This window comes from Marmota marmota, unplaced genomic scaffold (assembly GCF_001458135.2).
Source record: "Marmota marmota marmota unplaced genomic scaffold, marMar, whole genome shotgun sequence".
Lineage (NCBI taxonomy): Eukaryota > Metazoa > Chordata > Mammalia > Rodentia > Sciuridae > Marmota > Marmota marmota.
Window position 1 is genome coordinate 633731 of NW_025999871.1, and position 24698 is coordinate 658428.

Consider the following 24698-nt stretch of genomic DNA (forward strand, 5'->3'; position numbering starts at 1 on the left):
TAAGACTTCATGATTTCTCTGCATATACACATACACATGTGTATGTGCATGCATGTGTATGTATAAACTAATGAGACTTAACTATGAAAAAGAAAAAAGAGGGCAAAGGATTTGACCAGGTCACTTACCTAAAGGAAAGGCCCTTCAGCCTACCAATCCCCCAAGTCTAGAAATAGCCAACAGCCCAGCTGGAGGCAGAGAGCACTGATTCCCTAGGGAAACCTCTGCCTTCTTTACCCAAATCAAAATGGACTCTTGCAGGACCATGTCCATAACACCTCAACAGAACAGGGATGTTTTCCTGAGCTCCCAACTTCTAAGGCCCCTGCCCACCCCTTCACCCCATTGCATACCATTATTTCTTCATTTTCAGTAAACATCCAGTAAGCATTTCCTCTTCTAGATCATGGGCTGAAGACAAGAGCTGTACAAAAGGCCTTTGGGGACCTTATTACTCCATGGCTACAATTAAATAATAAATCCATCTGCAGTTTCATCGGAGGATGTGTGCTAAATAGGATGGCACAGAGAATCTTTATAACATGAGGGTCACACCTAGTTGGCAAGGTGAGAGAAGCTTCCCTGAGGAAGCAGTGACTAAACTCACAATGAAGGACAAGGAGAAGTTCCATGGTGAATCCTGTTGACTTCATCTCTAAAAGATAGCTCAGCCGGGCTCCTCCTATCTCCATCATCACTATTGTCCAGTCCTCATACACAGGGACAGTTACTGTTCCAGTCTAAAGAGGCTCCTGGTTTCCATTCTAGTCCGGCTGCCCCCCATCTTTTACCCCATTCTGGAACAAGACTCCTCATTGTTGTCCCACTGACCATGTTGTCCTACTTAAAGTCACTATGGATTCCAGTTGCCCACATGGGTGTTTCTCAAATTTAGACTCCTCTGCCCCCGTCATATTGCCACACATACCTTTACTTCTGCACTACTGAGGTTGCCAACTGTCATAGGACATGGAAATGTCCTAAAACCATCTTCTACACTTTTTCTACTAGTGGATTCTAAAAAATGGAAGGCCAATAAACCCTGTTGACCTAATAAATGTACCACTCTCAAGGCAAGTGGAGTCCTGGGATTCCACTTCCCATCTTGTACATACCTTTTTGGTTTTCTTAAGAGTTTCTCTTAACAGACTTTCATTTTTTTTACTTTAATTTTCATAAGTTTATTTGCAGTTTTATGTTCATGAGTAGAACCAAGCCATTGTACACATGGTGAGATTGATCACCAATCTCTTTCATGGACAAAGATCCCTTTCCAAGTCAAAAGAAACATTTAGGGGACTGGGGGCATAATTCAAAAGTAGATAGCTTGCCTAGCATGTACAAGGCCATGGATATGATCCCCAGAATCTCAAAAAGAAAAAAATATTTAGAGATGCACTTGGTAAGAATTACACACTAGTTTCAACTGATTACAAACTACATGTGTCAAATGCCTGCTATGAATGGAGGGAAGCTATTTTAAACTTTTCTCTGAAGTAATATGCATATAAAAAAACTAGATTGACTTCAAATAGATGGTTCAGTGAATTTTTACAAACCATTCAGTTCCAAAAATTAAGCATTACATTCACCCCCAAACCTCTTTATGCCCTTTCCAGTAACAAATCCCCAAGGATAACCATTCTCTGAGCTCCAATTACATTGATCAATTTCGCCTGTTTTATGCTTCAGTTATTGGGATGAAGAAGTATATATTCTTATGTCTGCAAATCCTTGCAGTTATTAAACAGAGTTGTTAATTCATTTCCTCTCATTGCTGTATAGGATACCATAGTTTACTTATCCTTTCTACTACTGATAGGTATTTGGGTAGTTTCCAGTAAAATTGTGCTACTATAAGCATTTTCATGCATGTCTGGGTACTTTTCTGGTGGGAGTAGAATTGCTGAGCCAAGGGATATATTCAGCTTTAGTAGTGTATTACTTTTCTGTGGCTACTCTAACAAATTACAACAAATGTAGTGGCTAAAACAACAGGGATTTATCATCTCACAGTTCTATGGCCCAAAAGTCCAGGTTGGCTCAAATAGTTTCTGTGTTCCAGTTCTCATGAGACAAAGGTTCAACTAGCTGGGATTTTATGGAGAGGCTCTGGGAAAAAATCTGCTTTCTTCTAAGTTCTTCCTGGTTGGTCAAATTCAGTCCCTTGCTATTGTAGGATGGGGGTCTTTATGTCTTTTCTGGCTGTTAGTTAAGGCAGGCCACCCTTACTCTTTCCAGTCTTTACATGTAGTCCCTATATCTCAGAACTAGCAACAGTATTAATTCCTTCTCATGCTTAGAGTCTCTCTGACTTCTCTTCTGCTGCCTCATTTCTTCAACCAGAGAAAGTTCTCATGTGATTAGGCTGGGCCCATGAAGACAATCCAGACTAATCTCCCAATTTTAGGGCCTATAACCTTACATCTTTGTAGTCCTCTTGGCCAAGTAATAAAAATATTCACAGGTTCTAGGTATTGGTATGTGGACATCTTAAAAAGGTCCTTATTCAACTTGCCAGAAGTAGATATTGCCCAATAATTTCCAAAATCATTGTTTCCATTTTTATTCCCAATAGTGGTAGATGACAGTTTAGGTTGTATATATCCTCTATGACCTTTGATGTCTTCATTCTCACTGTAGGATAACTAATAAAATAACCTATCTTATTTTTTATTCACACATTTTGGTGGGTGCATAGTGGTCTTGATATAATATAATGACTGGATCGGCAATGTCTCCCTAAGTCTCATGTGTTAAGGGCTTGGTTACCAACCCATGGCACTATTGGGAGATATAGTACCTTTAGTAGATGGAGTCTGGTGGAAGGAAGTTAGGTCCCTGGGGCATGCCCTTGGAACGGATATTGGGACCCCAGCTCCTTCCTGTCTCTTTCTGCTTTCTGCTCCATGAGGTGAGCAGTGTTTCCAGCACCATGTGTTCCCCACTATGATGTGCCAAGAAACCATGTACTAAAACCATGAGCCAAAATAAATTTTTCCTCATTATAAGATGGTTATCTCAGGTATTTTTTCACAGTGATGCAAACCTTACAACATAATGACTATTCAAGTTAAGCACTTTTTCATGTTTTATTGACATACAAATATCTTCTTTTGTGAAGTTCTTGCTCAAGTCTTTTACTCATTCTTTTTCACAGACTCCAATTCTGTTGAACTTCCCTAACCTTTTACCAATTTTGTCTCTTTTCCTCTATTTTCTTTTTTTATTATTATTTTTTAGTTTTAAGTGAGCACAATCTTTATTTTATTTTTATGTGGTGCTGAGGATTGAACCCAGTGCCTCATGCACTGTGCCACTGAGCCATAATCCCAGCCCTCCTCTATTTTCTTGAACAATAGTTTTATTTTTGGGGCTGGGGATGTGGCTCAAGCGGTAGCGCGCTCGCCTGGCATGCGTGCGGCCCGGGTTCGATCCTCAGCACCACATACAAACAAAGATGTTGTGTCCGCCGAGAACTAAAAAATAAATATTAAAAATTCTCTCTCTCTCTCTCTCCCTCCCTCTCTCACTCTATCTTTAAAAAAAAAATAGTTTTATTTTCATGGTTATTTTGAAGGCCTTTTTGATCATTCCATACCTGGATCACTTGTGGGTCTATGTTTATTGTAACATGACCTTTTATCTTTATATATTTTTAACCACAATTATTGATATATTTTGCCAAATATATCAATATTTTTTATCATTGGTTCTAATTAGTTATACATGACAGCAGAATGCATTTTGACTCATTGTACACAAATGGAGCACAATTTTTCATTTCTCTGGTTGTACAGGATGCAGAGTCACACCATTCATGCAATCATACACGTACATAGGGTAATAATGTTCATCTCATTCTACCATCTTTTCCACTCCCATATCCTCTCCCCTCCCCTCATTCCCTCTGCCCAATCCAAAGTTCCTCCATTCTCCCCTTGCCCTACCTCCAGTATGGATCAGCATCCACATATCAGAGACAACATTTGGCCTTTGATTCCTCAGTCTATACCCAAAGGACTTTTGTATATTTTTATAGTATGTTGAACATTGTGATTTTTTTAAGAAAATAGAGGCTTCAAGAGGCTCTCACCAGAAGGGTCCCTCTTTCTTCTCTTTGACATATTCAGGGAGCTTACTACCTCAAACCAATGGGCACTGAGCTGGGTTCAGACTGGGTGCCAAACTGGAAAAGTCTGAGCCTCCCCTTTCCAGAAACTTCTGGATTCCTGGGACTGAAGGAAATAAAGCTTCGCCCCTCAGAGCTGTTCACCTTTCACCCACACACCTTCAAAATTTGGTAAAATGTCTCTTAGGGGTGACAGGTCTTATGTGGACATCTGCCTACCTGTAGCCTTCATCTTTGTCACTCTGGCCCCGAGAAAACACCAAAGTCTCTGATGATCTCCCGTCTGTGTGGTATTGGCTTCCTGAGGACATGACATTGATGCTCTGACTTTTGTTCAGGTGAAAACACTTGGCCCCTCGGGATCAATTCACTGCCTTTCTATGATTTCACCTGTTGCCTATTTTGTTTTCAGATCCCCTTCTCCAGTGTGTTTTGTCTCAGCACTGTGAAATTAGAGGATTTAACTCTGGTCTCAGAATATCCAAGAAGTTCAGCCCTATCAAGCCCCACCCACAGCTTCAAAATTCAGGAAGTGCTCCAGAGAGAAATAAGTTAGTCTCTTATTTCCAATCTTGTGTAATTACTAACAGCTTTGCTCACTCATTTTCTCTCAGCAGTAGCCCTCTACCTTTTCTAAACCCTGTATCCCCAGGACATACCCAGAAATAGCCAGTGTGCAAGCAAAATAAAACTGTCCTTCAGTGGGCTAAGTTCAGAAGAGTTCTCTCCCGTCTGAAATTGTGCTTTCGCAACTTTCTGGTGCCCTTGAAAATATGATTTTTTTAAAAGTATATCTAACTTCTTCTGGTTGTCAGAAGAAAAACATTGCTCTGCCACAACCTACTAACCAGAAGCAAAAGCCCCTTTTGTTTTTTTATCATGCCAATGTTCCCTCATACAAAAGAAAGTAATAAACATTCTGTACCCTGATTTCCTTGATTTAACTGTGTGTGTGTGTGTGTGTGTGTGTACCCTTCCTGCTATGAGACACTGAATTATACCTTCTCAAAATTCATGAGTTGAAATCCTAACCCCCAGTGCGTCAGTATTTGGAGACAAGGCTTTTAGGAGGTAAGATTAAATGAGGTCATAAAGTTAGTGTCCCTAACCAATAGGGTGGGTAACTTTCTAAGAAATGGAAGAGAAAGAGATAGGTCTCTCCATATGCATACACAGTAAGAAAGCAACCCCCCTGCAAGCCAGGGAGAGGGCCCAGAGCTGGAGCATGCCAGTACCCCCATCTCATGTTTCCAGCCTCCAGAACTGGAGGAAAATTAATTTCTGTTGTTTAAACCATCAAACCTGTTATTTTGGTATGGTAGCTTGGATTGACATAATTAATTTATGAATTAAGTAATGTATTGACATCATAAAACTTCACCCCTAAATTTTCCAGTATGCATTTTCTTAAAACTAAAGTTAACTCCATATTTAAATTTCCTAACCTATAGAACCCTTATGTGGACATCTGCCTACCTGTAAAGAAAGTTGCACTGAATCCCAGTGTTGCCTTCAACTACTTGTATTATACTCTTATCTAGATTTGTTTGGACATAAAATCAAATATAGCCAGTATGCTAAAAAGCAGGGCTTATGTGACATAATTAGTATGCAGCTTTATTTTTGTCCTCTGGCCCATCATAGTTTATGTAGGGAGCACAGATTGAAAACATTGACAAATTTCATAACTTCTCTGGTCACTAATAAGGAAAAAAACCCACTCAGTTCATTTAAAAAAAATAGCCAGTGCCAGGTCATTCAAACTTGCCAAATTCAGTTAAACTTTACCATACCTTCCTGGGGTATTCAGGAGATTGGAAGGCAGAGAAGGGAGCATAAGATATTCCTCTCCTTCCTGATATTTTGCATCTATCCCTCCTTTTCTTTTGGTATGGTAGCTTGGATTGACATAATTAATTTATGTCAATAAATTAGCTCAAGTTTGTTTGTTTGTCATTGGTGGTGGCTGTAAGTAGGCTTTGTTTGTTTGGGGTTTTTTTAATCCCACCAGGGTCAAAGTGGGGAGTCAGGGGATAAGGGTGGACAGGGAAGTTCTACATTTGACTAATCCATCATGAGATGGATTTGAGCTCTCACTTCTTTAAGGATCTGTTTCCAGGGAACACACTCTGGTACCAGGTTGAACCTCATCCACCTGAATCCACAGCAGGTGCCTGATTCACCCATTGGATTGGGCATCCCAGTCTTTTCACAATAGAATGTGGGTGATATTACTCCTATACAGTCCTCACTACATTTTGGTTATCTCTAGGCTCTCTGGAAGGAGGGATATGTGTGGCTGTAATGAATAGGAAAGAAATGGCTGAGGCACTGGATCCCAAACTTGACTGTCTCAGAACTACTCAAAATATGTGCCAAAAGATTTGATTTCCTGGGCTCCAAACCCTCTGATTCAAAGGTCTCTCGGGGGTCTTGGGTATCTGTTTTGTAAACAAACTCCCAGAAAAAGTCAGGATTACTTCATCCATTCTGCCCAGCCAATGAGAAACACGGAGGGTTTGGGCATTAGTGGGGCAGACTGTGGGCTCTATCTCTGCTGGGTCATGTACCCAAGTCAAGTGTCCTCTTTGAGTCCCTCTTGTGAAATGCATACTAGTTCCCTTTTGCTTCTGTGCATGTTACCACAGACATGGTGTCTCAAAACAACACAATTGTATCAACCTATAGCTCTGCAGGTCAAAAGTCCAACATGGGTTTCACTGGGCTTAAAACAAGGTGTCAGACAGGGTGGCTCTTTCTGAAGGCTGTAGGGGAGATCAGATTTTTTTGCCTTTTCCCATTTCTAGAGGCCACCCACACTTCTCAGTACATGGCCTCTTCCTCCATTTTCAAAGCTAGAAGCTCAGCATTTCTCTAACCCGGCTTCCATTGTTATATCTTTCTCTGGTTCTCTTCTTCTGCCTCCCCTTTCTGATTTTTTTCTTCCTGGTCCTGGAAGGGCCTCCTGCACACTACTGAGTTACATGCGCAGCCCTTTTTTATATTTTATTTTGAGACAGGGTCTCCCTAAGTTGCAGAGGTTGGCTTTGAACTTGTCATCCTCTTTCCTCAACCTCCATTTTTAAGGATCCATGTGATTACCCTGGATTTGCCTGGATAATCTAAAATAATCTTCTCATACATGCAAAGCCATGGAAGGTAACTTAGTCACAGGTTCTGGGAACTAGGATGTGGACAACTTTAGGGGTCATTATTCTGCCTACCACAGACAGAGATGTCAACTCGATATTGCTTTAAATCAGCATTTCTCAAAATTTGCTCCATCTTCCTGTGGCATCAGCATCACCTGAATCACCTGTTACAAATATACAGTGCAGGGCCATCCCGACCCCCCAACCTGGGTCTCAAGGGGGATCTTAGGGTGCTTTCTTTTCTTTACATGTTCCAGTTGATTCCTATGTGCACTGACATTTGACTCTCTTGGATAAATGACACCTTGAGTGTGGCAGATGCCTGGGAGGACTCAGGAGGGGAAAAGAGGTTTACATTTTCTGTTCCCCACCAGAACCTGATACCTGATCATGTGGCAACTTTCCCCCAAGCTTTGGAGACCAAAGACCCTGAGGAGGTGTTTCCCATGCCTACAGAATTAGACTGTGCTGCATGATGCCTCCCAGAACCGGGTAAAACTTCCTCTGAGCCTTAATCTAATGCTCCAGGACACTTGGGGCATTATTCTGCCTACCACAGACAGAAATGACAACTCAATATTGCTTTAATGCCAGGAAACCAATAATGAAAGGAGCCACTTTACTGGCAGGGGTGATCGACCCTGCCCACTGGGGTAGACAGGGCTGCTGCCATGTGATAGGGCAGGGGGATCATGTCTGAAACTCAGAGAGGGCATGGGCCCCTCTGTATTTCCATGTCCCATAAATAAGCTATAGATGGGCAAGTTCAATAGCCATAGCCTGATAAGGACATAGTACCTGGGTACTCCAACACTGCAGGTCAATCCCAGGTATGCCACAGGCTGGCAGAAGTGCTGCCTGGAGCTCTAGGGGCTCAAGGAGGGATCATGACCTTGGGAACTTAATCAAAGTCCTGAGTAAATATGAGTCTTTAAGTGGTGGATTTTAGCAGGCAAGTTTTTCACCCTGCCTTGTAGTCTCACAAGCCTTCATGTTCAGCACAGCCAGGAGCATGGTTCTGTGCACACTCACCCCACACACATGCTCACCGCACACACCACACATCCACCACACACACACACACACACACGCACACACGCACACACACACCACTATTTGTTCTCATATATCACACACATATGTACGTATGAACATGTACCATGCACATGCCTGGAATGCCATCACACGTGCCCACTCACACACACATGCACACTCTGCATACACATACCATGTGCACACATATGCGCATGCATACACAATACTCTCTCACTCCTCCCTGATACCCACACAGACTCTTTGGATAGGCAGGACCCTGGTCTATAAGCAATAGTAGAATGTGACACCCATACACCCCAGTAGCTGACTATACGATAACTTCCTCCTGGAGTTTTGCCCTTGTAGTAACTTTGGAGAGCTTTCACCAGACCCAAGAATGGACACTGGGTTACACTAATAAAATGCATTGGCCAGAGCCCAAAATTCTGTCCTCATTGTTCTCAGATTTTATTGGTAATCCTGCTCGGCAGTCTTGCTTGCTGTCAGACTCCTTCCTGAGTCACCTGCTGTGGCTGTGCCAAGAGTTGGGGGCAGACGTGATGTGGAAGCCATGCAGGCTCAAGGCACTGGGCGTCTGCAGCTATTGAAACCTCAAGGGTTTCTTCCTTCACTCCCAAGGTCTCACCCCCCTACTGCACCCACAAGTCCAGATACCTCCAGGTGTGTCCTAAATTCCTTGTGGCAGAAATCTCAGCAGTCCCTGTCTTCTGTGAAGGGGCTCCTCCCCCTCCTTGGGAAAAATGTCTCCATTCCCCCTGGTCATACCCTAGCAGCTTTTGCCACTCCTCACACATTCTCCTTGTCTTCCCATTACCCAGCCCTGCAGCTTCTTCCCCAGAAATAGCCCTCACTTGGGTCTGACCCCATCTCTTGCTCCTGCCTGGTATAGATACTCAGCTGTTCCCTGCCACCGCCACCTCCACAGGCTTCTGCCTGCTGCTTCTCCCTCACATCCACTCTTAGTGGATAAAGACTCAAGCCCCACCAACCCATTGTGCAGGTGGTGGAGCAAACCTGGGTGGCCCAGAGTCGCATGCATGTGGAGATGTCATCTGGGCAACCAAGGCAGGGGTTCCAGAGGGATGCTAGGAAAGCCTTCATGGAAACCAGGACTAGTATTGCTGGAGACAGTACCAGCACCTTCCTGGCAGAATTGGGGCTAAACCTGCCCTTATTGCCATACCCAAGGGACAGAATCCATCTCTTCCTCCTATCCTGGAGGAATTACCTGGTCCTGACCCCTTCCTCCTTAGTTCCCAGAACTTTTCAGCCTCCTTCATCACTCACTTGCCCTCATAGATGTTGACTGCTCATAGGGCCTTTACCCTTGATCTCCCCTCTGCCCAGAACACACCTCCCCAGGCTCCTCATCTTTCAAGTTTCAGTCTAATGCCATATCCCAGAAAGGCCTGTCTACAGTAGCCCCATCCACACTCTATCACCTCCCTATATTGGTTACTTTATGGTACTCAGCGCTCTGTAATTGTCTTTATTTTTTTGTTTGTATGGATGGCAGCCCTGTCTCCCCCAGTGGGCATAGCTGATTACCCCTGTGGAAAAAGTGAGTCCTTTCATTGTTGGCTCACTAGCATGAAAAGCCCCACCTGTCCTGGAGCATAGATTTAGGCTCAGAAGAATTTTTACTGGGTACTGGGGGGCAGCACGCAGCAGAGTCTAAATATCAGGCATGGGAAACCCCTCCTGAGGCTCCTTAATCTTCAATCTCCTCTCTCTAACTTGGAGCTCTGAGGGGGCAGAAACTCAGTCCTACTCACTCCCTGCTATATCCCCAGCCCTTCAGCACACATAGGCCCTAGGTAAATACCCACAGGAAGGATGCCTCAGGGTTGTGGGGGGTTAGGCTGAGCTCACAGATGTCTGGGTGGCTCACCCTCTGTTCCAATGCCCACCCCACACTCCAACGATGAGCCCTTGGGTATGGTCTGCAATGAGAAGGGAGGCTCAGACAAGGCAGTGGATGGACCATCCAAGGCGCCCTACCTGTTCATGTGCTCTTGGGTGGACATGGTGGGGGAACAAATGTCTCTCAATGATTGGCCATAGCACCTGCAGCTAGTGTCCTCCAAAACTGGAGATCACCAAGAACGGGACTCTATGTTGATCTTGAGGCTCAAAAAGCTGCCTTGCTACATCCTCAGTAGAGACCTGACCTGGCAGGGAGAGAGAGGTCTTAAGAGACCTTAAGGGGCACTGGCTTCCTCCCTCTTGTCACACACCATGGCCCTACCTCTATCAGTCATGTGGGACATTGAGCTATGAACACAGGAAAGTCCATTCTTATATTTCAGCTGCTCTTCCAGACACTGCCCTGCTATAAGTATCCCCAACCCCACTCTCAGCATGACAACCATGCATGGTGGCCCCAGTCATTGACCTGAAGAAAGATGTTTTGGGGATGTCCAAGGTTTTGCTCACAGAGAAGGGTAGCATAAGGAGAGACTGGCCCCTGCTCCCTTCATTTGCACTGGGTGAGGGGGACCCCACAGAACTACTCTGGCCCCATGATATCACAGCTGAATAGGTCAGCTCACTGAATTCTGTTGTAGACTTCTCTTTCCCTTTTTCTAGGGAAAGAGAAGTCTACAACAGAAACCCACATACTTCCCAGGAGATGCACCAGGACTGATCTTAGGGCTAGGTTTCAGGGTAACTATTAGAGAAGATTCAGGGGCTCTGTGGAACACTAGCCTGAGGACTAGATCCAATGCTTATTCCCCAAGCTGTGTCTATCTGCTAAAAGCCACCCACACCAGACACATGCAATGTGCCTGCCTCTGTTCCTTTCTCCCCTTCCCCCACGTGGCCCTTGACATTGGTCTCAGACATCTCCCTCACTGTGATCAGCCTCTGGCCTTGCCTCTGCCCCAGGGCCTTCCCGACCCACTCAACCTACATTGGTCCTGAAAGTGAGATAACACATCTTTATTATCCTCCTTGCACCCCAGTGTCTTCAGAGCAGCACTCCCTCTTCCTGTGGGCTGATCCCCTGGGATCTTCCTCACCAAGAAGAGAGGTGGTTGTGTGTAGTACCTCCACCCTTCAATGCCCACCCAGTGCCCACAGGACTCAGGTACACAGACAACCCAGTTCGATGGTCATCAGAGAAGGAAAGCCCAGAAGAGTGGACAGTCTTGAAGAAAAAGGGTGAACTGGGTTTCAGAACGCGAGCTGTTGGCCCAGTGAAGAGGAGGCGGTGGGGAGGGGAGTTCAAGCGCTGAGTCCTCCAGGAACAATGCTCATCAGGGCAGTTCTGACTTGTGTGACCTGGCAACAGGGGTGGGAAACGAGCCGCAGCGGAGGGTCCTGAAAGCAGGATTGGACGTCTGGCCTTGACCCTGAGACCCGGGAGCAGAGGAGAGGCCTGGTGGACACAGCCACCTAGGGTACCCACGAGGCCGCTTGCAAGGCAGCGGGAATACAGTAGCTCTGCGGGGACTCTCAGGGCTCCACCCCGCGCCCCTCCCGCTCGGCGCTCCCCCTTGTGGCCGCGAGGGGGCGCCGAGCAGCGCTCCTTCGGGGCCGACCGCCAGGCGCACGGGCGGGCTGCACCGGGATCTGAACGGGCTGCGGGCAACGGGCAGCGCCCCGGGTCTGCGGCGCCGCGGCTCTCAGCGGGCGCGGCGGGCGCTGCCCGTGGGCCGGGCCCGGGCTTCAGGCGTGCCGGGAGCCGGTGAGTGGTGGCGCGGCCAGGCGGGACACCTGGTGCTGCGGACAAGGGCGCGAGGTTTGCGGGCGCATGGGAGGGGCTGCAAGCGGCGGTGGGGCGCGGGGTGCGGGAGAGGTCGGGATGCTTAGGTGAGGGGCGGCGATCCGGGCGTGGATGGCTGGCATCCAAGCAGCTGGCGGGGACGCTCTGGTCTGACCCAGGGCACAGGTGCGCGCACGGGTGACAGTGCGCGTGGCCGGCGGGCTGGCGGGGCCCGGAACCGCGGCGCGCTGGAGTGTAAGGCCCGCGCGGCGAGGGGTGGACCGTGGAGGGGGCTGCGAGCTGCGTGGGAGTGTGCCCGGAGGGGCAGGAGTGCGCGTGGCGGGGTCAGCAGGGGCCGGGTCGCTGGGACTGGAGATACAAGGAGGAACAGCGGAGGGGACCAGGGAAGGGCACACCCCCTAGCCCGTTGAGAGAGACCGGTTTCTGCCGTGAGTCCCCCGCCGCTCCACTCTGCGTGAAGAACGAGCTTCCTTCAGCCACTCGGGTGGCAGGAAAAGCCAGTCTTCACCCCACACTGGACCTCAGTTTCCCCACCTATGAAATGGGGCGGCACAGCTTACTTGTAGGGTGCTTGTGAAGAAGGGAAAGGGGCCTGATCCTTGGAGGAAGAGGGTGTTGTCACAGAAGCTGGAATCGGATTGGAAAAATGTATCAGTAACTACCATCAAAGGGCCTGCAGGACGGTGGGAGCTGCTTGGGGGCTCTGGGTGTGCCCCCCTCGCTGTGAGAGCGTGCACGATCAAGTGACCACTTCGTGTCTTCTGTTTAGATTGGGATAAGAAGGGCTTCATGCTCAGCATGGAAAAGACCAACCTGGGGCGGAGGCGGTGAGGCTCCCCACCAGCTCCTACCTACTGCTTCCTGGGACTATGAGGCAGGTGTTCTGCTGAGAGACAGAGAGGGTTCTTGGAAAGGTCTACCTGTCAGATAGATGCTGTATTTCCATTTTATAGCTGACATACTGAGGCTTAGAGAGTTGACAAGATTTGTTCAGTCTCAGGGCCATGAAGTGGCAAAGGTGAGGGTCCAACCTATACATTTTGGCCACTGTGCCTACCGACCTGTGCCTAGAGTATTCATTGAGCACCTACTGTGTGATGCCTACTTTCTGCCCCAGTAAGTGCTCTCTCCAGCTGGTGTAGGAGGGAGGAGGCCATCCAATTACAGTTATCAAAGGAGAATCCCACCAGGTGTGATAGTACATACCTGTAATCCCAGCTACTTGGGAAGCTCAGATGGCAGGATTGCAAGTTAAAGGTCAGCCTCCACAATTTAGCGAGACCCTGTCTCAAACAATACAAAGGGTTGGGAACATACTACAGTGATACAGCCACATCAATGTTTATAGCAGCTCTATTCACAATAGCTAAGCTATGCAACCAACCTAGGTGTCCTTCAACAGATGAATGGATAAAGAAAATGTTATATATATATATATAAAATATATATAATGGAATATTACTCAGCCATAAAGAAGAATGAAATTATGGCATTTGCTGATACATGGATGGAACTGGAGACTATCATGCTAAATGAAATAAGCTAATCTCCCCAAAACCAAAGGCTGAATGTTCTCTCAGATAGGTGGATACTAACACACAATGGAAGAATGAAAGCTCTTTGGATTAAACAAAGGGGAATGAAGGGTAGGGAGTGAGGATAGGAATAGGAAAGACAGAATGAATTCCTATGTTCATATATGAATACATGACCAGTGTAACTCCACACCATGTACCACCGCAAGAATCAGATCCTAATTAGATTAAGTTATACTCCATGTATGTATAATATGTCAAAACGTAATTACTGTCAAGTATACCTAAAAATTTTCAAGTATACCTACAAATTTCTAAAAGTTGCTGGGGATGTAGCTCAGTGGTAGATAGCCCTTAGGTTCAATTCCCAGAACCAAAAGAAAAAAAAAAATAAAGGGAAATTCGAGGTCAATGTCAGAGAATAAGTGCTAGGAAGAAAAACAATAAAATGAGGCAAATGGGGGCAGCTACTTAGCCTGTTCAGGGAAGATGTCCCTGAGCGGTGACCTCTGACCATGCTGTGAATGAAAGGATGGATCTCATGGAAAAAGTCTAAGGGAACAGCAGATTCAAGGTCCCTGAGGCAAGTACAGGTGGTGGACAGCAGGAGCTGAACCAAACAAAGCCAGTGAGAGGAGCTGGTGGAGTTTGGATTTTCATCTAGGTGCAGTGGGCAGACCTCAGAAGGTTTGGAGGTTGATTATTGAAAGGGTGTTCCTAATGGCTGTGGAGAGGTCTCCAGGAGGCAGGAGAGGGAGGAGCCTACTGGAGTCAACCTGGCAGAGATGGGACTGGGCCCTATGATCAGAGATAGATAGATACTTGTGAGGAGGATCCAATAGGCTCTGAGATGTGCCATCCACCCTCTTGGGCCACAGCAACAAGGAAGCCTGGGTCCGGGAAGGACCTGCAGCATGAGTTCAAGCACTGCCCCACTCCCTGCATTCACCAGGGTGCATCACTACCACCCTCCGATCTCCCTATGCCCAGTGGGGATGAAGCGTAGTTGATTTAATCACACTTTCCATTTATTAGATCCAGATTTTGAATCAGAGTTGGAAAAACATTTCCCAGTTCAACATAAAGAAATTCATTCATGTCTTCTAATACTTGTTTGATGTTTCATTTAATGTACAGACCTAATCTAAACTTTTTCCAAATGTCTGTCCCTCTATTCCAACTCCCATTTATTAAAAAGTACATCTTCTCTCTAGTGATTAAAAATGTACCTTTATCACATGCTAAACATCCAAAAGCACTGGGCGTGTTTCTAGTCTGTTTCACAGGTGTGTTTATTTGTGTGCTGGTGAAAGCATTACAGTGTGTGTGTGTGTGTGTGTACACGTGTGTGTGCATGGGTGCACTCCAAAACACGTGTGTATTTAAAGACAAGAAAGGCTTTATTCAAGACTATTGCAATAGTCTGGTTGTATTTTGATACCTGATTGGGCTGGTTTCTTACATTTGTTTATTATTTCAAGAATTTCCTACCTGTTCCACTGTGTAGCTAGTATTTGCAAGGAATCATATTAAGTTTATGTTTCAGGAAAAGGAACATCTTCATGAGGTTATGTCACCTCATCCAGAAACAGGAAAATGTCTTTATACGTGTTCAAGGCTACTTTGGGGAGTGATTTACGGCTTTCCTCTCATAGGTCTTTCACATTCCTTGTTAAGTTTACTCATGAGTATTTTGTCTTGTTTGTTGTAACTGTTTCTTAAGCTATGTCTTCTAACTGGATATTGTTTCTATATGTGTAATTTTATGTCTTCCCACTTTACTAAATTTACTTGTTGTTAATTTTATCATTGATTCTTAGATAGTTCAGGTATTCTGTCACCTGCAAATTCAAATAGCTTTTCTTTACTGCTTTTCATACATTCATTGCTTTATTTTATCTAATTAGATTGGCCAATATTTTCAATCAATGTTAGAAATTGGATGGACCTTGTTCTTGGCCTTAGTGAAAAAGGCCACTGGCACTTTTCCCATTTAGAAAGATGACTATAGAATGGGAAGAAATGGATAGAGGGAGGGATGGATAGTTAAAATTAAGGGAGTGTCTTAGTCCATTTTCTGCTCCTTTAAGAGAATACTAAAGTCTTAATAATTTATAAACAATAGTTTATTTGGCTTATGCTTCTAGAGATGGTGAAGTCCAAGATCAAGGGTCATATCCTTTAATAACAACCCACTCTCAAGATACAACTAACCCAGGGCCACAATAATGACATTAATCTATTGTTAGGCGGTACCTCAACACTGTCACATTGGGGATGAAGTTTCCAATACATGACTTTGGGGGACACATTCAAGCCATATCACAGAGTATCCACTGATTCCCATTTTAGTGGAAATATTTAATATTTGTGGAAGCCGTATATAGAAATGATAATGTCATCTCTCCTTAGTGCTATTAACATAGTGAATAATATTAGTGGATTTCCTTGTATCAGGTCTGGGACTAAAGTGAGGAAAACAATAAGAAAAATATAGTAAAAATACTAAGCTATTCTTGCATTCTGGAAGCCAAACCCACTTGAGCATGATTTATTCTGTTTCAGTATGATTATATTAGTTATCAGTTGCTACAGAACAGGTTATCATCAACTCAGTAGCTTGAAGCAGCACAAGTTTATTATCTCACACTTTCTATGGCTCGGGAGTCTACACATGGCTCGGCAGGGTTTCTGCTGGTGTTAGTCGAGACTAAGTTCCCACCAACCAGGGAAGAATTTGCTTTTCTATTCACTGTTTTTGTTGGCAGCATTTAGTTCTTTGAGGGTGTAGGACTGAGAGCTTAAATTTTTGCTGGTGGTTGGCTGGATGTCACTTTCAACTTTTGGAGGTAGTTCCTAGGGACCACCTCCAGTTCCTTGCCAGGTGGGCTTCCCCAGTGTGGCTGCTTACTTCATTCAACCAGCAAAGAGAAACTCTAGAGCAAATGTATTAGCAAATCAGTCACACTATAACACAAGAAAACATAACTTATCATAAAATAACAATATCACATAATCATGCTATCCCATCACATTTGCCATATTCCATTGGTTGGAGAAAAGTCAAAGATTCCATCCATACTCCACAGTATGAATAGCAAAAGTCAGGCATCGTAGGTGGGTGCTGATGAGACCGTCCACCACTAGAGGGTTGGATTCTGATTGCTAATACTTATTTTTGTTAAAATTTCTCCAGTCATTCCTTGGCTTGACAAAGTTTAGCACTTGATAGGTTCCTTAAGAGCTTATGAGTATAATATTTCCTGATTCCTTTCTTCCTCTACCCTTAATATTTTAAGGATAGATTAGCTGGTTATAAAATCCTTCCTTGGCTCACACTTTCTTTCCTTAAATTTGTTAAGATCTTGCTATGGGTTGTATGACCTACACATTGTTGTCAAGAAGTATGTTATAAGCACACTTTTCTTTCCTTTGCAATTGACTTGATCATTTTTCTGGATTTCCAAAGGACTTTGTTGTTGTTGTTTTTTCTCTGTTTTCCTTGACTCTCAAAGTCTAATTTTTCCATTAGGCAGTGTCTTTAAAATTGATCTCATTGAAGATGGATTTTCTCAGGTACTTGGGAGAATATGCAGATTCAAAGCTTCTTTTATTTCCATAAAGTTTTCTTGGATCATAGTTTTAAATGTTACTTATACCATATTATTTTGTTTTTCTTTTTCAGAGGTTCCAATAATACGTATTTTAGATCTTTCCCCACACGCCCCCCCACTTCTGTATCTAACACTTTCTTCTCTTTTTAAAAAAATTTATTTATTTATTCTAATTAGGTATATATAACAGCAGAATGCATTTTGATATATTGTACACAATTGCAGCACAACTTTTCATTTCTGTAGTTGTACACGATGTAGAGTCTCACCATATGTGCAGTCATACAAGTACCTAGGGTAACAATGTCCTTCTCATTCCACCATCTTTCCTGCCCCCATCTCCCCTCCATTATGGATCAGCATCCACTTATCGAGAGAACATTCAGCCTTTGGTTTTTGGGGATTGGCTTACTTCCCTTAGCACGATATTCTCCAACTCCTTCCATTTACCTGCAAGTGCCATAATTTTATTCTCTTCTAATGCCAAGTAATATTCCATTGTCTAACACTTTCTTCTGTGAGTCTCTTCACTATTTTGTTTATTTGTTTTATGGCTGATTTCATTCATTTCCTTAATGACCATTATTAAATTCTTAGTCAAATCTATTCTCCTTAAGAGATTTTCTAATTTAGTGTTAATTTCTGGCTGATTCTGACTTTTCCTTATTTTCTTTGCCCAGTCCAGACAACTCTAATTTCATGTTTACCTATTTTTTGTCCATTTTTATTGAGGTTATGAGTTTATAATTTGGGAGTTTCCATATGTATATATGTATGATTGTTTTCTTGGAGTGCCTTATTCAGGTTACCATAACAAAATACCATAATATCTAGGTGGTGTTTTAAAATGACGAATGTTTTTCTCACAGTTCTGGAGACTGGGGTGTACAATATCAAGGCACCAGAATATTAGCCATCCAGTAAGGGCCCACTTTTTGGTTGATAGACCACATTCTTACTTCCACTTCCAATGAGGGAAGAGATCTCTGGGGTCTTTTTTAAAATAAAGGTATGAATTTCATTAGTGAGGGCTTTCCTCTTAGACCTAATCACCTCTCAAAGGCCTCATCTCCAAAGATTATCACATTGGCCATTAGGTATCCACATATGAATTTTAGGGAACACAAACATTCAGTCTGTAGCACAAGGCAATTCAAGTCAGAGTTTAGGGTTACATTTTTCCCTTTGTAAATTGGTTTTGGGGATTATGTTGGCTTTGTATGGATATTGTCTGTCATTGTCTGTTAACTTAGAAACATCATTCTTGAACAGATGACTGAAGGCAGGAGTTGGGGATTTGGGGACCAAACTAGGCCTCCTAGTTTGAGACTTCCCTCTTGATTCGGTGAGGTCTTTACTTGGAGTCTTTTGGGAGGTGGGAGCCATTCCATGCCTCTGAGTTTACAAGTCACTTTTGCTTCCTCAAATTTCTGCTTGTATCTTCTGTGAATTTACTGCTAAGCCTCCAAAGACTCTACTTCTAAGCCACAGGCCTGTCCCCTGTGCCAAGACAGCCACCTCAGCTAAATATACTTTCTGTCCCTTTTGATTTCCTAAGTGCTCTGAACCACTGGTCTTTGCTCGTTCTCTATATTTCCCCATGTAGGACTTTCTTCAGGGGACATTTCATCTTAGCTCTTGAACCCAGCTCTCCTCTCCTGTTTTCAACATGGCGCCTACTCCCTCCTCCAATACCAGTGTGGTCTCTGGAGCCAGTTCTGAAGGTTGGAGTTTTCTTGCCTCACTCACACCAGTTGGAAGCGTGAAATGTCCTGTCTCCTCTTCATGCAGGGGTTGAGGGTATGGGTGGTTACATTACAGATCTCTTGGTCGATCTGTATTGGCTTTTATCATGAAGAGATTTAGACTTAGGTGGCTGCTATTACCCTGGGGAATTGGAAATGTCACTAACCTTATTACTTGCAAAAGCTTCATAAAGTACTGTGTACTCTGTCAAAATTCATCAGTTTTTTTGCAATTGGAACATTTTCAATATCTTACTGCTCATATTTTGGTAAACCATAAAAAAGTAAGTTGCAGGGATCATAGCATCAGCAACATATTAAAATAACCCAGATATCATACTCAAGAAATTAAACATTAATTACAATTTTTTTCCTCCTATACAGTTCATATTCAGCTTTTTTCAGTTGCCCCTGAATGTCCTTTTGGGCCTTATTTTTAAAATGAAGAATCTAATCAGTGGTCAAACATTGTGTTGGTGTGTCATATCTTTTAAATTCTTTTAATCTGCAGTAATCCCTCCATTTTTTCCCCATCTTTCCTGATGAGCTGTTTCGAAAGCTCTGTATCAATTTTCTCACATGATCTGGATCTGTTAGACTCTATGAAAAACAATAAAAGTTGTTTCAGGTCAAACTCATTTTAAGATTACCAAATGTGATACTTGTTTAAAATTACAGAGTGTGATTACAGAGTGTGATACCAGTGCCTTCTCCTAGCTTGTGTCCCTCTGGGGTTTGTGATATCTATCAGCAAGTGTGGAAAGTGAGTAAGGAGAGGAGAAGTGTTATACCTTCGCCTGAATAGCCACTGGGGAGGGCCTTGGGCCAAAGGCTATACAAGAATGTTCTGTGATACCTTGGGATTCTGCCTCAGTTTCCCTTCCCACAACTTTGGTGGTGTCCTTCCCAGTCCTCTTCCTTATCACTGCATCCTCCCAGGTGACTGCCTCCTATTCCCCCACCTGCGGACCTGCCCCTGTGGGTCCAGCTCTGCCTCACTGGGTTTCCCTTTCAGCAAAGGTACCTGCCGTGTTCATAACATGCAAGTCACCCTAAAGGATTCCACAAGCAATTAAATGTGGTAGAAAGCACCCAAGTCACTGCTCTGATCAGAATGTGTACCCCCAAATTCACAGCTGAAGCTCAATCACCAAGATGATGGCATTAAGAGGTAGAGCCTTTAGGAAATGATTAATTCATGAGATTAGAACCCTCGTGAACAAGGTTAGTGACTTTATAAAAGAGGTACAAGGAGCTGTTTGCACCTTCTTCCCTGTGAGGAAGCAGCAACAATACACCATCTATGGAACAGACGGTGAGGCCTCACCAGACATCAAATCTGCTGATCTTGATCTTAGACCTCCTGGCTCCAGAACTATGGGAAATAAACTTCTATTATATATAAATTATCCTGTCCAAGTATTTTGTGATAGCCATAAGGACGGACTAGCACACACCACCTCCTCACTGCTGAGTCTTATACTCCCAAGACACTAATGGGGCTAATAATGCCAAGGGTTGGAACAGAACAGGTATCCACTGTGCATTCATTTCCTTCCCTTCTTGGGGAAGCCAACATGTGTCCCTCACTTTCAGATATGATAACCTAGGGACCCGACATTCCTCGGCCCAGAAGAGTTCCCTGGGGCCAGAGCCTCCAGAAGGAAGCCCTTTCGTGTTCTGCAAAAAGATACTAGTGTCCTATTGACTTCCATGGTTTCCTTAGGGCATTAGTATCCAATACTCAGCTGCCAAGGATGCCCCAAACTACTGAGCCCATAACTTGGCCAGGAAGAGCCCTGTCAACTTATCTGTGAGAGACCCATGAGTACGGGGTAGGGAGTGCTCAGTTTCACTATTTTTGAATAAAGTTAACACAGGCTCTAGTATTACCAGATAAAGGCCTTTGCATCCTGCACCAAGGACCATTCTAACTGGCAAATTCCTGCTTTCCATACAATGATATGCTAAAGGCCAAGAAGTAGTGCATCTTCTTGGAATTAGTAAAATAATGCCCCTGCTGAGTAAATATTTACTTGGTTTATTTGTCGTTAGCCAGCTCTCTGGCACTGTGACAAAATACCTTAGAAAGGACCAAAGAGAGTTAGCAGGACATTGGATATAGGGCTGGCCACAGGGACTCCACCAGTGAGAGGGATCTGCCTTGCCAGTGAAGGTTTGAGAAGAGCCTCACCTGCCTCAGCCTTGGGACTACACACCTGGTTCTATTTTGGGGATTGATGTTGGATCTTGGAAAGCCTCAAACTGTTTGGGTCTCATCATCCTGATGTTACTCAAAAATACTTGTGGTTAAATGTTGCTTTGTAATACATAATATTATTACTTATCTACCAAGCAGGGTGGGCCAAGTTCTTTATGAACATTATCTCCTGAGACTGGACATAAACAAAACAGAGAACAAACAATAGAGGAAAACCCCTTTGGAAAAGGTGAATAGTGTTGATGAACTGTTGCAAGACTGACTAATACAAAGAGAGAGAGCAAGAAACACAAGTGACCAATTTCACGAATGAAAAAGGAGACAACATTGCACATTCCACACACATGAAAAGGAGAGTAAGGGATTTTTTTCAAGTCCCAATACATTTTATACTTTAGATAAAATGAACAAATACTTTGAAAGATACAACTTACCAAATTAATATAAGAAAAAATAGAAAACCCAAACAATACTATTTCCATTAAATAAATAGAATTTATAATTACAAAACTTTCACAGACAGAAAGTCTCATGTCTGAGAGGCTTCTCCAGTAGATTCTATCAAATATTCCAGGAAGAAATACCAGGGAACACTCATTCAGTTAGTAGAAATTAATATGTCTGGCAATAACAAACATGAGAGAAGATGTGAGATAGAAACCCTTGTCATCTTTATGTGGGAGTATGAAATAGTACAACCAGTTTGCAAAACCACTTTTAGAATTATCTAGTAAAGTCAATACTTGCCACATATCCTGTAAAAGAGCAGCTCCCCATCAGCAATATATGAGTGTACCTTTTCCCCCGCATCCTCGCCAACAGTTATTGTTGTTTGTCTTCATAATAGCTGCCATTCTGACTGGAGTGAGATGAAATCTTAGAGTAGTTTTGATTTGCATTTCTCTATTTGCTAGAGATGATGAACATTTTTTCATATATTTGTTGACTGATTGTATATCCCCTTCTGAGAAGTGTCTGTTCAGGTCCTTGGCCCATTTATTGATTGGGTTATTTGTTTTTTCGGTGCTTAGCTTTTTGAGTTCTTTATATACCTTAGAGATTAGTGCTCTATCTGAGGTGTGAGGGGTAAAGATTTGCTCCCAAGATTTGGCTCTCAATTCACCTCACAGATTGTTTCTTTTGCGGAGAAGAAACTTTTTAGTTTGAATCCATCCCATTTATTGATTCTTGGTTTTAATTCTTGTGCTATAGGAGTCTTACTAAGGAAGTTGGGGCCTAATCCACATGATGGAGATTAGGGCCTACTTTTTCTTCTATTAGACACAGAGTCTCTAGTTTAATTCCTAGGTCTTTGATCCACTTGGAGTTGAGTTTTGTGCATGGTAAGAGATAGGGGTTTAATTTCATTTTGTTGCATATGGATTTCCAGTTTCCCCAGCACCATTTGTTGAAGTAGAAAGCAGTATGGAGATTCCTTGGAAAACTGGGAATGGAACTACTATTTGACCCAGCTATCCCTCTTCTTGGTCTATACTCAAAGGTCTTAAAAACAGCATACTACAGGGACACAGCCACAATTCACAATAGCTAAACTGTGGAACCAACCTAGATGCCTTTCAGTAGATGAATGGATTAAAAAAAAGTGGCATATATCACAATGGAATTTTATTCAGCAAAAACAGAGAATAAAATCATGGCATTTGCAGGTAAATGGATGGCATTGGAGAAGATAATGCTAAGTGAAGTTAGCCAATCACAAAAAACCAAATGCCGAATGTTTTCTCTGATATAAGGAGGCTGACTCATAGTGGGGTACGGAGGGGGAGCATGGGAGGAATAGACAAACTCTAGATAGGGCAGAGGGGAGGGAGGGAAAGGGAGGGGGCAGGGGTTAGCAATGATGGTGGAATGTGATGGACATCATTATCTAAAGTACATGTATGAAGACACAAATTGGTGTTATCATACTTTATATATGACCAGGGATTATGAAAAATTGTGCCATATATGTGTAATAAGAATTGTAATACATTCTGCTGTCATTTATTTTTTTTAAAAAATCAATTAAAATTTTTTAAAAATAAAAGAGTAGTTCCACCCTGGGGTGTTCCTAAGAGAATTTTATGTACATGAGCTCTGGGACTCTGCTCTTGGTAGGAGAAACTGGAACCAACCTAAATTCCATTGGAGGAAAATGGAAAAGGAAATGTGACACACTCACATCATGGACCATCACACCACAGAATCTCAGGGACATCATGAAAGTAAAAGAAAAATGTACACAGGATGATGTCATTTTCATAAAACATAAAAACAAGCAAGCTATATAACATGTTGTTTAGGGATACCTATTTCTGAAATAAAAATGTTTTGCAAATGAGTGTTTTTAAAGTTCCACAAAACAATGATTAAGTATGTGAAATGATGAATATTTTGATTAGTTTGATTTAGCCATTTCACAATATATACCTCTATTGAAACGTCTTGTTACTTACCATGAATATATACACTTTTTATTGGTCACTATTATATAAAAGGTATATAATTATACCTTTTAATTTATTAAAAATAAATTTTAAATTGATTCCAGACAATGTGGATTGGGCTGAGGGAGGGGGGAGGAGGGAGGAGGAGGATACAGATAATTAATGGTATTCTAGTGCTTAATTGGCTGTACGGGCTCCAGGTATCTAATTTGTTATCATGCTTCATGACATATATGCTGCCGGTCTTTTTATGTAGCGAATATTGCATAACAATCCTTTTCAACAAGTACAGCCTTTGTCCAAAATGCTTGAGGCAGGAAGTGTTTCTGATTTCTGATTTCTTCAGATTTTGGAATATTTGCACATCGTACATAATAAAATATCTTGGGCATGGCACCCAAGTCTAAACATGAAATTCACTTATGTTTTATATACAATTTACACACATAGGGATTTGGGGATTTCAGAATACAGGTTCTCAATCTGTAATAAAAGACTGAGAGGACATTCCCCCCACCACCATCATCTCTCTATCCTCCTCTTGTTGGTCTGTTTTCCCTTAGGAGACCACTAATTAATCAAGCCACATAGTTATCAGGGCGCACAGTGACCCTGAGTTCATGTGTGTGAGGGCTGCAGTTGAGGTCAACTCAAAGGGAGCTTTCAGAATGATGGGATGCCCAACTGTTCTTGAAGGTCAAACAGGAGTCAGGCAAAATGTATGTGGCTGGAGAAGGAGAGGAGGGATGAGCAAGTGTCAAGGCCCCCAGCATGAGAGACTCTGGTGGCTCAGTCATGGACTGAAGCCAGTCATGGACTACTCCATTGTCACCTTACTGCACAGGGAAGGAAGACGGCACCAGGTTTGCAGGAGGGATCTGGACCTTCTTTCTTTTCCTTTTCATTTAAAAGTTTTATTTTTAATTGACATACAAGAGGCTAAGGCAAGAGGACTGCAAGTTCAAAGCCAGCCTCAACAACTTAGCGAGGCCCTAAACAACTCAGTGAGACCCTGTCTCTAAGAAAGAAAGAAAAAAAAAAAAAAAAAAATATATATATATATATA

At 43.2% G+C, this 24698-nt stretch overlaps 1 protein-coding gene across 4 annotated transcripts in view; it reads left to right on the plus strand.

The window, feature by feature from the left end:
* Positions 1–11874: 11874 nt before the first annotated feature.
* The window catches only part of Rasgef1c (RasGEF domain family member 1C), an 81912-nt gene continuing 69088 nt past the window's right edge, over positions 11875–24698 (plus strand). For all 4 annotated transcript variants that reach the window (XM_048784613.1, XM_048784619.1, XM_048784630.1 and 1 more), the window contains exon 1: positions 11875–12031. The gene's annotated coding sequence lies outside the window, so the exon portion shown is untranslated. The remainder of the gene's footprint in view (positions 12032–24698) is intronic.